The 13,720-nt window shown below is 43.2% G+C and overlaps 1 protein-coding gene across 7 annotated transcripts in view; it reads left to right on the forward strand.

The window, feature by feature from the left end:
- The window catches only part of CNOT6 (CCR4-NOT transcription complex subunit 6), an 88,554-nt gene that overhangs the window by 16,731 nt on the left and 58,103 nt on the right, over window positions 1-13,720 (forward strand). Inside the window, exon 1 of one of the 7 annotated variants that reach the window (XM_064376630.1) lies at window positions 4,442-4,456. The exons of 5 other annotated variants lie outside the window; for them this stretch is intronic. The gene's annotated coding sequence lies outside the window, so the exon portion shown is untranslated. Of the gene's footprint in view, window positions 1-4,441; window positions 4,457-6,436; window positions 6,455-13,720 lie in introns of those variants that run through there. One more of the 7 variants, XM_064376632.1, reaches the window with a different exon arrangement.

The following is a 13,720-nucleotide window of genomic DNA, read 5'->3' on the forward strand; positions in this document are numbered from 1 at the left end:
TTCCTATTTCCAAGGGTATTGAGATGAACAAGATACAATTTTAGGGGCCCAGTGAGGTGGCTCACGTCTGGAATCCTAACCCTTTGGGAGGCCCAGGTGGGCAGATTACCTCAGGTCAGGAGTTCGAGACCAGCCTGGCCAACAAAGTGAAACCTCATCTCCACTAAAATACAAAAAATTAGCTGGGCATGGTGATGTGTGCCTGTAATCCCAACTACTTGGAAGGCTGAGGCAGAAGAATGGCTTGAACCTGGGAAGTGGAGTAAGCCGAGATCGCTCCACTGCACTCCAGCCTGGGTAACAAGAGTGAAACTCCGTCTCAAAAAAAAAAAAAGAAAAAGAAAAAAAAGAAAAAGAAAAACTAAATAAATAAAAAATTGTTTTTGAGAGACGGGATCTCTCTCTGTTGCCCAGGCTGGCCTTGAACTCCTGGATTCAAGCAGTCCTCCCGCCTCAGCTTCCTGAGTAACTGGGATTATAGGCATGTGCCATTGCTCCTGGCTCCATTTTAACATATTACTATTTTCCTCCTCCTCTTTCCACCAGGAGTATGGCTTGAAACTCATTTCTCTTAATCTGTTTTGAAATTTGTAGACTTTCATTCAGCTCTCTGCTCACTGCAAATGTGTGAAATAATGAGGCTCTTTGAAAAGATGAGTTATATATTGTGTGTGGTATATATATTGTATATCTGTTTTGTTTTGTTTTGTTTTTGAGACAGTTTCACTCTGTCTTCCAGGGTGAAGTGCAGTGGTGCTAACTTGGCTCACTGCAACCTCCACCTCCCAGGTTTAAGCAATGCTCCTGCCTCAGCCTCCCAAGTAGCTGGGGCTACAGGTGCATGCCACCACTCCCAGCTAATTTTTGCATTTTTAATAGAGACAGGGTTTCTCTATGTTGGCCAGGCTGGTTTCAAACTCCTAACCTCAGGTGATCCACCTGCCTCAGCCTCCCAAAGTGCTGGGGTTACAGGCATGAGCCTCCTTGCCTGGCTCTTATATTGCATTTTAGTCTGTTTCCGAAAGCTATGAATTTCAGAATGGTCTTTGAAGAATACTCAGCAAAACTCTGTATTACTGTTCAGTCTAATCTTGCTTTGTGTAAGGCGTTCATGGTCCTGATTTTGTGAGAAAACAGCTTGTGAGCTGGTGATCTTCCCGCCTCGGCCTCTGAAAGTGCTAGGACTGCACCCAGCCTTCTTTATTTTTATTTTTTGTAGAGATGGGTCTCCCTATGTTGCCCAGGCTGGTTTTGAAATCTCTGGCTCAAATGATCCTCCCACCTCAGCCTCCAAATGTCCTGGAATTACAGGCTTGAGACATGCCATATGGCTGAAACTTCCTGATTTTATAGTCAGAAGTCTGCTTCACTGTAATCTCAGCACTTTGGGAGGCCCAGGTTGATGGATCACGAGGTCAGGGGTTTGAGACCAGTCTGGCCAACATGGTGAAACCCTGTCTCTACAAAAAAACACAAAAATTAGCCAGGCATGGTGGCGGGCACTTGTAATCCCAGCTACTCGGGAGGCTGAGGCAGGAGAAGCACTTGAAACTGGAAGGCGGAGGTTGCAGTGAGCTGAGATCACGCCACTGCACTCCAGCCTGGGCGAGAGAGCGAAACTCCATCTCAAAAAAAAAGAAGTCTGCTTCACAAAGAGCTTGTTTTACTGAATTTTGCAGTGTAATTAGAACTTGGCTTTAGGAAGAATAAGTGGTATTTAGGTTAGTTGTAATCCTAAAACCGTAAGTACCAATTAGAAGAGGCCATTGTAATGGCTGAGGAAATGAAAATTAAAGTCCTAAATTAGAGTGGTGGTAGTAAAAATAATAGAGTTGTAGTGTGAGTGTATGGTTGTGAGATTTTTGTTTGCTTCTCGGTTGCTTAAGCTGTAAGGTCATGCATTTCTTATTTATTCTTTATTCCTAGTACCTGGCAGAGTGCTTGGCACGAAGACGGTGCTCAATAAATATTTGTTGAAAAATGATTCTGTAGAGAAAGCTTCCTTAAAGAGCATGGTTCTGTATTGAATTGCTTTTGGATTTTTCTTCTATGAAAACCTTATTTTGGTTGTGAAGGAAAAAAATCGACCAGTACATTAGCGTAATTTGCTAGGCATTACACAAGACATTGGGAGACACAAACTGGAGGTAACATGCTGTGGTAAATGTATGGTGTGCATGCAGAGTGGGGAGTACTGAACTTGTTCCTGTGTTGAGGAGGGCTTACCAGAGACTGTAATATGTCATCTGAGTTCCTGTGAAGAGAAAGTAGGAGTTTAGGATGAAGGTTGTCTTTGGCAAAGAGATTAGCATGTATTGAAAGACTTATGTCTTAAGCTGGGCGCAGTGGCTCACATCTGTATACCTAGCACTTTGGGAGGCCGAGGTAGGAGGATCCCTTGAGGCCAGGAGTTCCAGACCAGCCTGGGCAACATAGCGATGCCCCATCTCTACAAAAAAATACAAAATGTTAGCTGGGCGTGGTGGTGCTTGAGCCCAGGAGCCTGTGACTGTACCACTGGACTCTAGCCTAGGTGACAAAGCGAGACCTTGTCTCAAAAAAAGTCTTAGAACTAGGTTTCCTCTAATTAGGACATTATTGGGTAGGATATGTCAGAGTAGCTGGAGACAAGTGAGAAACTAGTTAGCTAAATCGAGGTATTAGAGGACTTTGAGGTTTGGACTTCATGTAGGCAGGCAGGCAGGCAGGGCCATCTTAAGTTTTAACAGGAGAGTGGCATGAGCAGGTGCATATCAGGAAGGTAATCAGTGGCCGTGTGGGGAGGTTGTGTAATAGCTGAAATTGAGAAATGAGGAGGGCTTGTATTAATTTCAGTGAAAATAGATTGGCATGAAGGTTACTGTCACTGCCTTTTCAAATGTGCCCTAACTTATGATTGCTCTAAGGAGCCTGATTACTCAAAAGGGTCTTTCTGCACATTAGTTTATTTGTTTCTGCTTATCTCCCTTCTTTTCCTCTGTTGCTCTTTTTTTTTCCCCTCCTTTGTGGTTGGGAAAAGAAGTAAAACACAAAGAATGGAGAAAAAGAAAATGTAAAAAGCATAGTAAAAGAAAAGAGAAATGTCAGATTCAAGATTTAAAAAAATTTTTTTTTGAGATCAGGGTCTTACTCTGTCATCCAGGCTGGAGGAACAGTGGCTTGATCTCATCTCACTGCAACCTCCGCTTCCTGGGCTCAAGCCATCCTCCCACCTCAGCCTCCCAAGTAGCTGAGACTATAGGCACACACCACCACACCTGGCTAATTTTTGTAGAGACAGGATCTTCCATGTTGCCCAGGTTGGTCTCATATTCCTGGGCTTGGAGTGATTGGCCTGCCCAGGCCTCCCAAAGTGCTGGGAAAATTTAGGATTTTTTTTTTTCTTTTGAGATGGAGTCTTTCTCTGTCGCCAGGCAGGTGTGCAGTGGCGTGATTTTTGTCTCACTGCAACCTCCGCCCCCCGGATTCAAGCCATTCTTCTGCCTCAGCCTCCCGAGTAGCTGGGATTACAGGTGCACGCCACCACGCCCAGCTAATTTTTGTATTTTTAGTAGAGACAGGGTTTCACCATGTTGGCCAGGATGATCTCAGTCTCTTGACCTCGTGAGTGATCCACCGGCTTCAGCCTCCTGAAATGCTGGGATTACAGGTGTGAGCCACCGCACCCAGCCCCAAAGTGCTGGGAAAATTCAGGATTTTATCTTGCCAATTAAGATTGCCTGTAACTCAGTCTCATTTCCTTTAAAGAAGGTCTGGCCAACTAAAATAAATAGTTTAATGTCTGAGAGCCTTTTAACAAAAAACCGCATTTTTGTACCTGGTCAAAGTAACATCACACAAATCATTAATGTAAACATGAACTAGGTATTAAATGTCTTCACTCATTGTCCATATCTTTTTTTTTATGGCTGACTTGTAGGTCCGATGTAGGGACCATTCATTGCATCTGATTATATTCCTTAATTCTCTTCAAATCTAGAATAGTGCTGACATCAGTTTGCTGAAGGCAACAAGCCCATTTACCTGCAGGAAATCCCACATTCTAATTTTGTCTGATTGTTCCTTTGATGTTATTTGGCCAGTTCCTCTAGTTTTCAAATAGAGGTGTAAATATGACTGATGTGTATTTCATTCTGCATCTCATCAAGAGACCCCAATATCTGGTTCTTCCCCCATAGTGTTGGTAAGATTGGTGAAGGGGGTAACGATTTATTCGTCCATTAAATGTTTTCTACCTTAGGATTAGAAAGTAATCTATGTAGAATCTATGTAGTGGTGCTTTTTAGCATTTCATTAATGCTATTATTCATCTAATGCTTTTAACCTAGTATAATCCTTTTTTTTTTCCCTAGGGGTTTCACTCCTGTCACCCAGACTGGACTGCAGTGGTGTGATCACTGCCCACTGTAGCCCTGACTTTCCTGGCTCAGGTGATTCTCCCATCTCAGCCTCCCAGGTAGCTGCGACGTACCACCACGCCCAGCTAATTTTTGTATTTTTAGTAGAGATGAGGTTTTGCCATGTTTCCCAGCTGATTTTGGACTCATGGACTCAAGCTGTCTGCTCACCTCGGTCTCCCAAAGTGCTGGGATTACAAACATGAGCCACTGCATTTTTTTTTACTGCTGTTTTTATAATGCTTGAATAATGTTGATTAGGAATTATGTTGTTTTAAAAAAATTCTTTCACACTTAATTTATTAGCCATCATTTTTTTTTTTTTTTTTGAGACAGAGTTTTGCTCTGTCGCCAGGCGTCAGGTTGGAGTGCAGTCACGTGATCTCAGCTCACTGCAACCTCCGCCTCCTGGGTTCAGGCACTTCTGCCTCAGCCTCCCGAGTAGCTAAGACTACAGGCACGCACCAACACTCCCAGCTAATTTTTAGTAGAGATGGGGTTTCACCATGTTGGCCAGGATGGTCTTGATCTCTTGACCTTGTGATCCACCCGCCTCAGCCTTCCAAAGTGCTGGGATTACAGGCATAAGCCAATGCGCCCCGTTAGCTATCATTCTTTTGTAAAGTAGGGCTTTTCTTTTTTTTTTTAATTGCATTTTAGGTTTTGGGGTACATGTGAAGAACATGCAAGATTGTTGCATAGGTACACACATGGCAGCATGATTTGCTGCCTTCCTCCCCTTCACCTATATCTGGCATTTCTCCCCATGCTATCTCTCCCCAACTCCCACCCCCGGCAAGTAGGGCTTTTCTTAAACTGACGAGCTGTTTGATTACTCTGGATCCAGTTCCTGCTGAGGCATAACCACTTAAATCTTTCTTTTTAGTCACTCATCTCCATAGTGTAATAGCTGCCTCAGATAGTGGCTCATTTGCAGCAGATGTGCTGTCTCTTCCCCATCTCCCCCTCCTTGTCTTGATTTCTTTAGTAGTTTCATCTTTTACATCACTGCCAGCTCTTTTTCTGCATTTCTGCAGCACAGAAAGCATTATGTTATCTCTCTTTTGTTTTGGCTTTCTTCTTCTTCTTTTTTTTCTTTTTTTGAGATGGAGTTTTGCTCTTGTTACCCAGGCTGGAGTGCAGTGGCGTGATCTTGGCTCACCGCAACCTCCGCCTCCTGGGTTCAAGCAATTCTCCTGCCTTAGCCTCCCAAGTAGCTGGGACTACAGGCATGTGCCACCATGCCCACCTAATTTTTGTATTTTTAGTAGGGACGGGGTTTCACCATGTTGACCAGAATGGTGTCGATCTCTTGACCTCATGATCCACCCGCCTCGGCCTCCCAAAGTGCTGGGATTATAGGCGTGAGCCACCGCGCCTGGCCTGGCTTTCTTTTTTGAGGTTCTCATAATTTGTATTGATTCAGTGTGTTTTATTTCATTGTAATTATGATTCTTACTGTTCACATGTCATAGTTTGTCCTGTGAGGACCCCTTCTAGCTGTCTTCTGTATCATGTTGACATTATTACTCCATTAGACTTAGGTTTTTGGCACTGAAAGATGTCCTAGGATCATTTTACATATTTCCTGCCCCTGTCTTGCAATTGGCCATTTTACAAAGAACTTTGCTTCTTGGTATTAGAGCTAGAAATTGAAAATTTAGAAATGCCATTATTTCAGAAGTAATATTGCTTCTACAACACTTCAGTAGATAGAAATATATTAAATCATGAGTTTATATTTATATTCTCAAGCCAGTTTTAGTATTTGTGTGTGTGGTGAGGGGAGTTGATGAGGGGAGGGAGAGACAAGGTCTCACTCTCACCCAGGCTGGAGTGCAGTGGTGTGATCATAGCTCACTGTAGCCTCAACCCCCTGGGCTCAGGCAGTCCTTGTGCCTCTACAGGCATGTGCCACCACACCTGGCTGATTTCTTTTTATGTTTTGTAGAGATGAGGAGTCTCCGTTTGTTCCCCAGGCTGGTCTCAAACTTCCGGGCTCAAGCAGTCCTTCTGCCTTGGCCTCCCAAAGTGCTGGGATTACTAGTGTTTGCCTGGTCAGTGTTTCCATTTAATTTCCTTGATTTATATACACTCTGTTTCTCTGACAATCTTGGTTCCTTTTAATTTAGTTGTTTAAAAAATTTTTTTTGTAAAGACAAGGTCTCACCATGTTGCCCAGGCTGGTTTAAACTCCTGGGCTCAAGTGATCCGCCTGCCTTGCCCACCAAAGTTCTGGGATTATAGGCGTGAGGCACCTCGCCCAGGTTATCTTTGGTTCCTAAGGTGAAGCTAAAATGAGCTGCTGAGAGACCAACTTTCCAGTGTTTATTCAGGAATAGCAGGAGATTGTAATCAGGGACACATATGCTTTAAGGGTCGTAGGTACATCCAAGGAGGTTGGGGTAAGGAGAAACTTTTAAAGACAAAGAGGAAGTCGAAGTAAGTTGTTTTGAAAGAAAGACTGTTGGCTACAAGGGCTTAGTGCAGGAGTTAGTGTTGGTTCATTGGTAGAGACAGCTGTGTCAGGCAATTGTGCAAGCACGTTATCTGGGATACTGCCATTTCGAGGGATTCCTTGCATAGTGAGTGGTCCATTTTGTTAGAGCTTGACATTAGTCACTCCATTTTGATACTGATAACTTTTGCACTAATACCATTAATGTCGTAATGAGTACTTATTTAGCAAAAGTTCATGAGTTGTATGTTTTCTTAGTAATTGCTTGTCTGAAAAAAGTCCTTTTATCTGACCGAGTGTTAGAATATAGAATATTTTTTAGTTTAGGTAAAATTTACATAAAATGCAATATGCATGTAGACCATAAATGTATAATTTAAGACTTGATAAATATATATACCCATATAAACCATATACCTATTAATATAGTGAGTATTTCCATCACTCACTATAGGGGCAAAATGTTCTGATTTTTATCTCCACAAATTCATATAAATTGAATCTCTTGGGTTCTTAATGTTTGCGATTTATTCATATTTGTGTGTATCAGTACATTAATTCATTTTTTTTAATTGATCAGTAGTATTTAGTGGTGTCGATATGTTAAAATTTTATTATCCATTTACTTTTTTTTTTCTTTTGAGAATAATCTTGCTCTGTTGCCCAGCTGGAGTTTAGTGGCTCAAACTAGGCTCAACACATCCTCTGCCTCCTGGGTTCAAGTGATTGTCCGATTCTCCTGCCTCACCACCCCCGCCTTTTCAGACCCCCAGTAGCTGGAATTACGGGCGTGTGCCACCACACCCAGCTAATTTTTGTATTGTTAGTAGAGACAGCGTTTCACTATGTTAGCCAGGCTCGTCTTGAACTCCTGACCTCAAGTGATCTGCCCACCTTGGCCTCCTAAAGTGCTGGGATTATAGGCGTGGGCCACCATGTCCAGCCTATCCATTTACTGTTAATGAACATTTGGGTTTTTAGTTTTCGGCAATTATGAATAAAGTTGTTATGAACGTTTTATATTGTCAACCTGAAGTAATAGAAAGGATCATAATCCAATTTCAAAGAGTTTATTTAAGTGGAATCTGGGAATGACCATCTGGGAAACATGGACTCTAGAGCACTGGGATCTGGGCTTCAAAGTTAAAAGTTAAGGTCCTGGGCCAGGTGCGGTGGCTCACACCTGTAATCCCAGCACTTGGGGGAGATCATGAAGTCAGGAGATGGAGACCATCCTGGCCAACATGGTGAAACCCCGTCTGTACTAAAAATACAAAAATTAGCTGGGCATGGTGGTGTGTGCATGTAATCCCAGCTACTCAGGAGACTGAAACAGGAGAATCTCTTGAACCAGAGAGTCGGAGGTTGCGGTGAGCCAAGATCGCGCCACTGCACTCCAGCCTGGTGACAGAGTGAGACTCTGTCTCAAAAAAAAAAAAAAAGTTAAGGTCCTGCTTATATAGGCAGAAAAAAGATGTTTAATAGGATTACAACATTTTCTTGGCGAGGTTGGTTTATGAGTTACAACAGTTTAATGAGTAACAGATTATTTTCTTTTCCATATAGCTTTTTCTTTTCTTTTTTTTTTTAAGATAGGGTTTCACCATGATGGCCAGGCTGGTCTTGAACTCCTGACCTCAGGTGATCCACCCACCTCAGCCTCCCAAAGTGCTGGGATTACAGGTGTGAGCCACCGCGTCCCGCCAGCTTTCTTTTTTTTCTTTACAAGAGTGTGTTTAACATTCTATCTGTTTTTTTTTTTTTGGAGGCAAAGTCTTACTCTGTCGCCCAGGCTGGAGTGCAATGGTGCAGTCTTGGCTCATTGCAACCTCCACCTCCTGGGTTCAAGCAATTCTGCCTTAGCCTCCTGAGTAACTGCAGACTATAGGCATATGCTGCCACGCCCAGCTAATTTTTTGTATTTTAGTAGAGACGGGGTTTCACCGTTTTGCCCGGGCTGGTCACGAACTCCTGAGCTCAGGCAGTCCACCCACCTTGGCCTCCCAAAGTGCTAGGATTACAGTTGTGAGCCACCGCGCCTAGCCACATTCCATCTTAAACAATGTAGTCGTGAAGTCTTTATGTGAGAGAGGAAAGAGGGAAATTAATCTATAATGAATATCAACAGTTAAGAGGAAGAGGGAAGACATCTTCCCTGGCACTGGTTAGTCATTTACAACATTTTACAGAACAATGTAGGTAAGAAATAAGGTTAATTTATAATCAGAGAACCAAAAGTTACAGCTGCCTAGGTTACAGTTGTCTGCTTAAGTGACTCAGGTCCCATAATCACATTCTCTTAAGGCTCAAAATATTTAACAAGTTCCAACAGTTTAGATTTTAAATTACTTATTTTCACAATATACCTATATTTTTGGGTATGTATATTTTCATTCTTCTGGGTAAATACTCAAAGGTATATATGCTGAGTTGCAGGTTGAGTAATTTTTTTTTTTTTTTTAATAATTTCAACTTTTAGATCGGGGGTATGTGTACAGCTTTGTTACATGGGTATATTGTGTGACATTGAGGTTTGGGACATGAATGATCCCATCACACAGGTAGAGTCCGTAGGTAGATTTTCAGCCCTTACACTCCTTCCCCCTCCTCCCTCTAAGAGTCCCTAGTGTTTATTGTTCCCATCTTTATGTCCATGTGTACTCAGTGTTTAGCTCCCACTTACACAGTATTTGATTTTCTTCTCCTACATTAATTCACTTAGGATAATAGCCTCCAGCTACATCCATGCTGCTGCAAAGGATATGATTTAATTCTTTCTCGTGGCCAGTAGTATTTCATGATGTATATGTGCTACATTTTCTTTTTTTTTTTCTCCCCCCATTTCTTTTTCTTTCTTTCTTTTTTTTTGTTTTTTGAGATAGTCTCCCTCTGTTGCCCAGGCTGGAGTGCAGTGGCACAATCTCGGCTCACTGCAACCTCCACCTCCTGGGTTCAAGTGATTCTCCTGCCTCAGCCTCCCGAGAAGAAGCTGGGACAAAATTTTTTTGTATTTTTAGTAGAGATGGGGTTTCACCATATTGGCCAGGCTGATCTGGAACTCCTGACCTTGTGTTCCACCTGCCTCCGCCTTCCAAAGTGCTGGGATTACAAGCGTGAGCCACCGCGACCAGTCCACTACATTTTCTTTATCCAGCCCACTGTTGATGGCAGCTGGGTTGATTTCTTTGCTATTACTTTGCTGCATTAAACGTATGAATACGTGTATGTTTTTTGTAGAAAGATTGATTTTCTTTTGGGTGTATGCCCAATAATGGAATTGCTGGGTCAAATGGTAGTTCTGTTTTTTTTTTTTCCCTTCTTCTTTTTCTTTTTTTTTTTCCTTGCAGATTCATCAGGATTTTTTTTTTTTAGAGACAGGGTCTTGCTATGTTGCCTAGGCTGGAGGGCAGTGGCTATTCACAGGTGCGATCCCACTACTGATCAGCACTGGAGTTTTGACCTGCTTCATTTCCAACCTGGGCCGGTTCACCCCTCCTTAGGCAACCTGGTGGTCCCCCGCTCCCGGGAGGTCACCATATTGATGCCGAACTTAGTGCGGACACCTGATCGGCATAGCGCACTACAGCCCAGAACTGGGCTCAAGCGATCCTCCCACCTCAGCCTCCTGAGTAGCTGCGACTGCAGGCACGTGCCACCGTGCCCAGCAGGATGTTTTTAAAATTCATTTTTATCTATCTGTTTGTTTATTTATTTATTGAGACAGGGTTTCACTCTGTCACCCACGCTGGAGTGCAGTGGTGTGATTTCAGCTCACTGCAAACTCCACCTCCTAGGCTCACATGATCCTCCCACCTCAGCCTCCCAAGTAGCTGGGACCACAGGTACATGCCACCATACTGGCTAATTTTTGTATTTTTTTTTGTAGAGACAGTGCTTTGCCTTGTTAACCAGGCTGGTCTCAAATTCTTGGGCTCAGGTGATCTGCCTGCCTCAGCCTCCCAAAGTTCTGGGATTACAGTTGTGAACCATTGGGCCTGGCCTAGTTCTGTTTTTAGTTCTTTGAGAAATCTCCAAACTGCTTTTCACAATGGCTGAACTAATTCCCACCAACAGTGTATAAGTGTTCCCTTTTTTGGGCAGCCTCACCAGCATCTGTTTGTTTTTGTCTTTTTAGTAGTAGCCATTCTGACTGGTATGAGATGGTATCTCATTGTGATTTTGATTATATACCATTTTTCTGTTTAGTTATGTTGAGCATCTTTTCATGTTTGTCGGCTGCTTGTATGTCTTGGTTTTTGAGACAGAGTCTCACTCTACTGCCCAGGCTGGAGTGCAGTGGTACGATCTTTGCTGACTGTGGCCTTGACCTCTTGGGCTCAAGTGATAGCTCCGTCTTGGTCCCCAAAGTAGACTGAGGTGGGAGAGGGCATGGAAGTGCTGCACCCCTATGCTATTCTTTGCCCTTTATACAACCCCATCTGTATACTTTATCATATCCTTAAACCAGTGAATGTGTTTTCCCATGTTCTATGAGCCGTTCTAACAAATTAATCCAACTTCAGGAGAGAGTGTTGGGAACCCACAATTGTGTGTGAGAACCTATTACTTCAGTCTGAAGAAGAGAGGGGCAGTATTGTGGGACTGAGCACATAATTTCAGTGGGATCTAACTCTGGATAGATATTGTCAGGACTGAATTAATTTCAGTGGGATCTAACTCCGGATAGATATTGTCAGGACTGAATTTAGCTATAGGACACTCAGTTGGTATATGCTGGAGAATTGCTTGGTGTGTGGGGAAAAACCTTCACGAACATTTGGTCACAGAAATGTTCGTGTTAAGTGTGAGAGTAGAGGAAAAATCATGTGTCTTTTATTTAACAGCAGCTTCTCAGGCACCCTTGTTGTTTTCCCCTTAAATGCTCATTTTGAAGTTTAAGTATAGGTGGCTTTCTTTTGCTTATGGGGGTCGGGGAGAGGTGGGGTTGTGGCATACCTGCTGGCCAGGGGCTGCTAGGATGGGTGGATTTCGGCTCTGATTTTTATTATTTTGTAATTACCAATCCTTTTCTGAGGGGGAGCACTCGGATGTTTGATTTTCCCCAATTTTCACTGAACATGTTTGATTCCTGACTGAAAAACAGACCAGAGACCCTCTCCCTTTCCTAGGTTTCTTTTCACCTCTTGCCTAACCAGAGGAGGTTCAAATATATTTAAGTGCTTTAAATGTAACTTTTTATATTTGACCCTTGTGGGTGTCTTTATTCCAGTTGGTTTTCCTAACTTTTCTTATTTCTTTTTGCTTTACCTCATATTCTGCTGTAGGATACAGTAAAATTCCTGTTCAAAGGTTTAGTCTGTTAACTCCCTTTAAAATTCAAGAGGGAGACAATTGTTAAATACAGTAAGTTCTGGGTTCCTGTTCAAAGAACCAGCATATCAGTTTGTTCAGCTTCCCTCTTCTTTGTTCTCCATTTTAAAGTTTAACTTCCTCATTCTTTATGCCTCCTTGCCCCTAGTTTCAGTAAACAACCTTCTGCTAGCCTCTGTCACCTGATGTATCACCTGCTCTGTAACGATTCTTCCTGCTGAAACTACTCATCCCACCACTCCGACTCGTACCTCTGCTCTCTTTAAAATAGCCAATTGGAATTAGCTTAGACTATGCCGTCCAACCCTAGCCAGTAGGGAAAAGACACAGCAGTAGGGACTAACTGCATTAGGGATTAGACCCCCTTCCCCTCCCTTGTCTGGTGTGTTCTTGCCATTGTTCCACCCACAGGACACACCCTTCTATAGAAGTACATAGCCTTGCTGAGAAAACTTTTGCCTGACTGCTATTTTCACTTTGCAGCACTGAGCATTTTACTTCCAACAATTTTGGGGGCCCACACGGAATTTTCCCATTCTCCTCTGGGGAACGGGTTTCCGGTCACTTCTTGTGGAGAGGCGTGTCCCACTCCCTCATTGCAGTGGCCTCAGGGTGAAAGATCAGGACCCACCTGGTGTGAAGAATAAACCTGTACTTTTAGCAACGCAGAAAGAAACAGACCAGAAGCTCGGGGGAAGGATTCTCACGTACTGCAGTGACCAAGTAACTCTGTGACCAGACCAAGATAAGAAATGCTGCAGGGGCGACAAATAATTCCTTGGTGGTTGGGATATTCTGGAGGTTGAAAGGAGTGTGTGTGTGAATGATCCACAAGCACTACTGATTGTGGTGCTACTTGTGTGAATGGTAGTAAGCAGTACTGCTGTGCAGAGTGAGTGGATCCTATCTGCGGTTCTGTGGTCATCTCATATGGCTTAGGGCAGATCCTGCCATGGGGTTTATACCAGCATGCCCATGCCAAGAGGGACCTAAATCTCTTCCAGGGGAGAGGCCAGAGTGAGCGAAGCACAGTAAGGGTGCAAGGAGCCTCCAGCAAGTTGAGGGAGGTGCTAAAGGATCGGCAAGAAATCACTAGCAGGAGAGATTGAGCCTTGGCAGGCCTCCAGAGAAGAATAGGCAAAATATCTCTAGTACAAGGGATTGAGCCTACCTAGGACCCAACATGGGCAATACCCCAAGCAAGATAGGGAGTAAGAAGAATAAAGATATCCCCCCGATAGTCCCCTTGATCTCATGTTAAAATACTGGAAAGACGAGAAGCCTAAACATACAAAAAAGCAACAAATGATAAAATACTGCTATTTTATTTGGACTCAGGGACCCGTCCTCAAACCCTCAGTCTTCTGGCCAAAATTTGTGTCTAATGAGGATGTGATGTGTCAGCTTTTGATTCAGTACATAAATGACAAAATCCGGTTTCTCAAGAGGAACTAGACTATGCTCTTTGTTGGAGGCAGGGACCTGTCCTGCCTTTTCCCCTAAACACAACTAGAGAAGAACCCGATATAGTATC

The sequence above is a fragment of the Aotus nancymaae genome, unplaced genomic scaffold, assembly GCF_030222135.1.
Source record: "Aotus nancymaae isolate 86718 unplaced genomic scaffold, 86718_ANA_hifiasm-v0.15.2.pri h1tg000015l_1, whole genome shotgun sequence".
Taxonomy (NCBI): Eukaryota; Metazoa; Chordata; class Mammalia; order Primates; family Aotidae; genus Aotus; species Aotus nancymaae.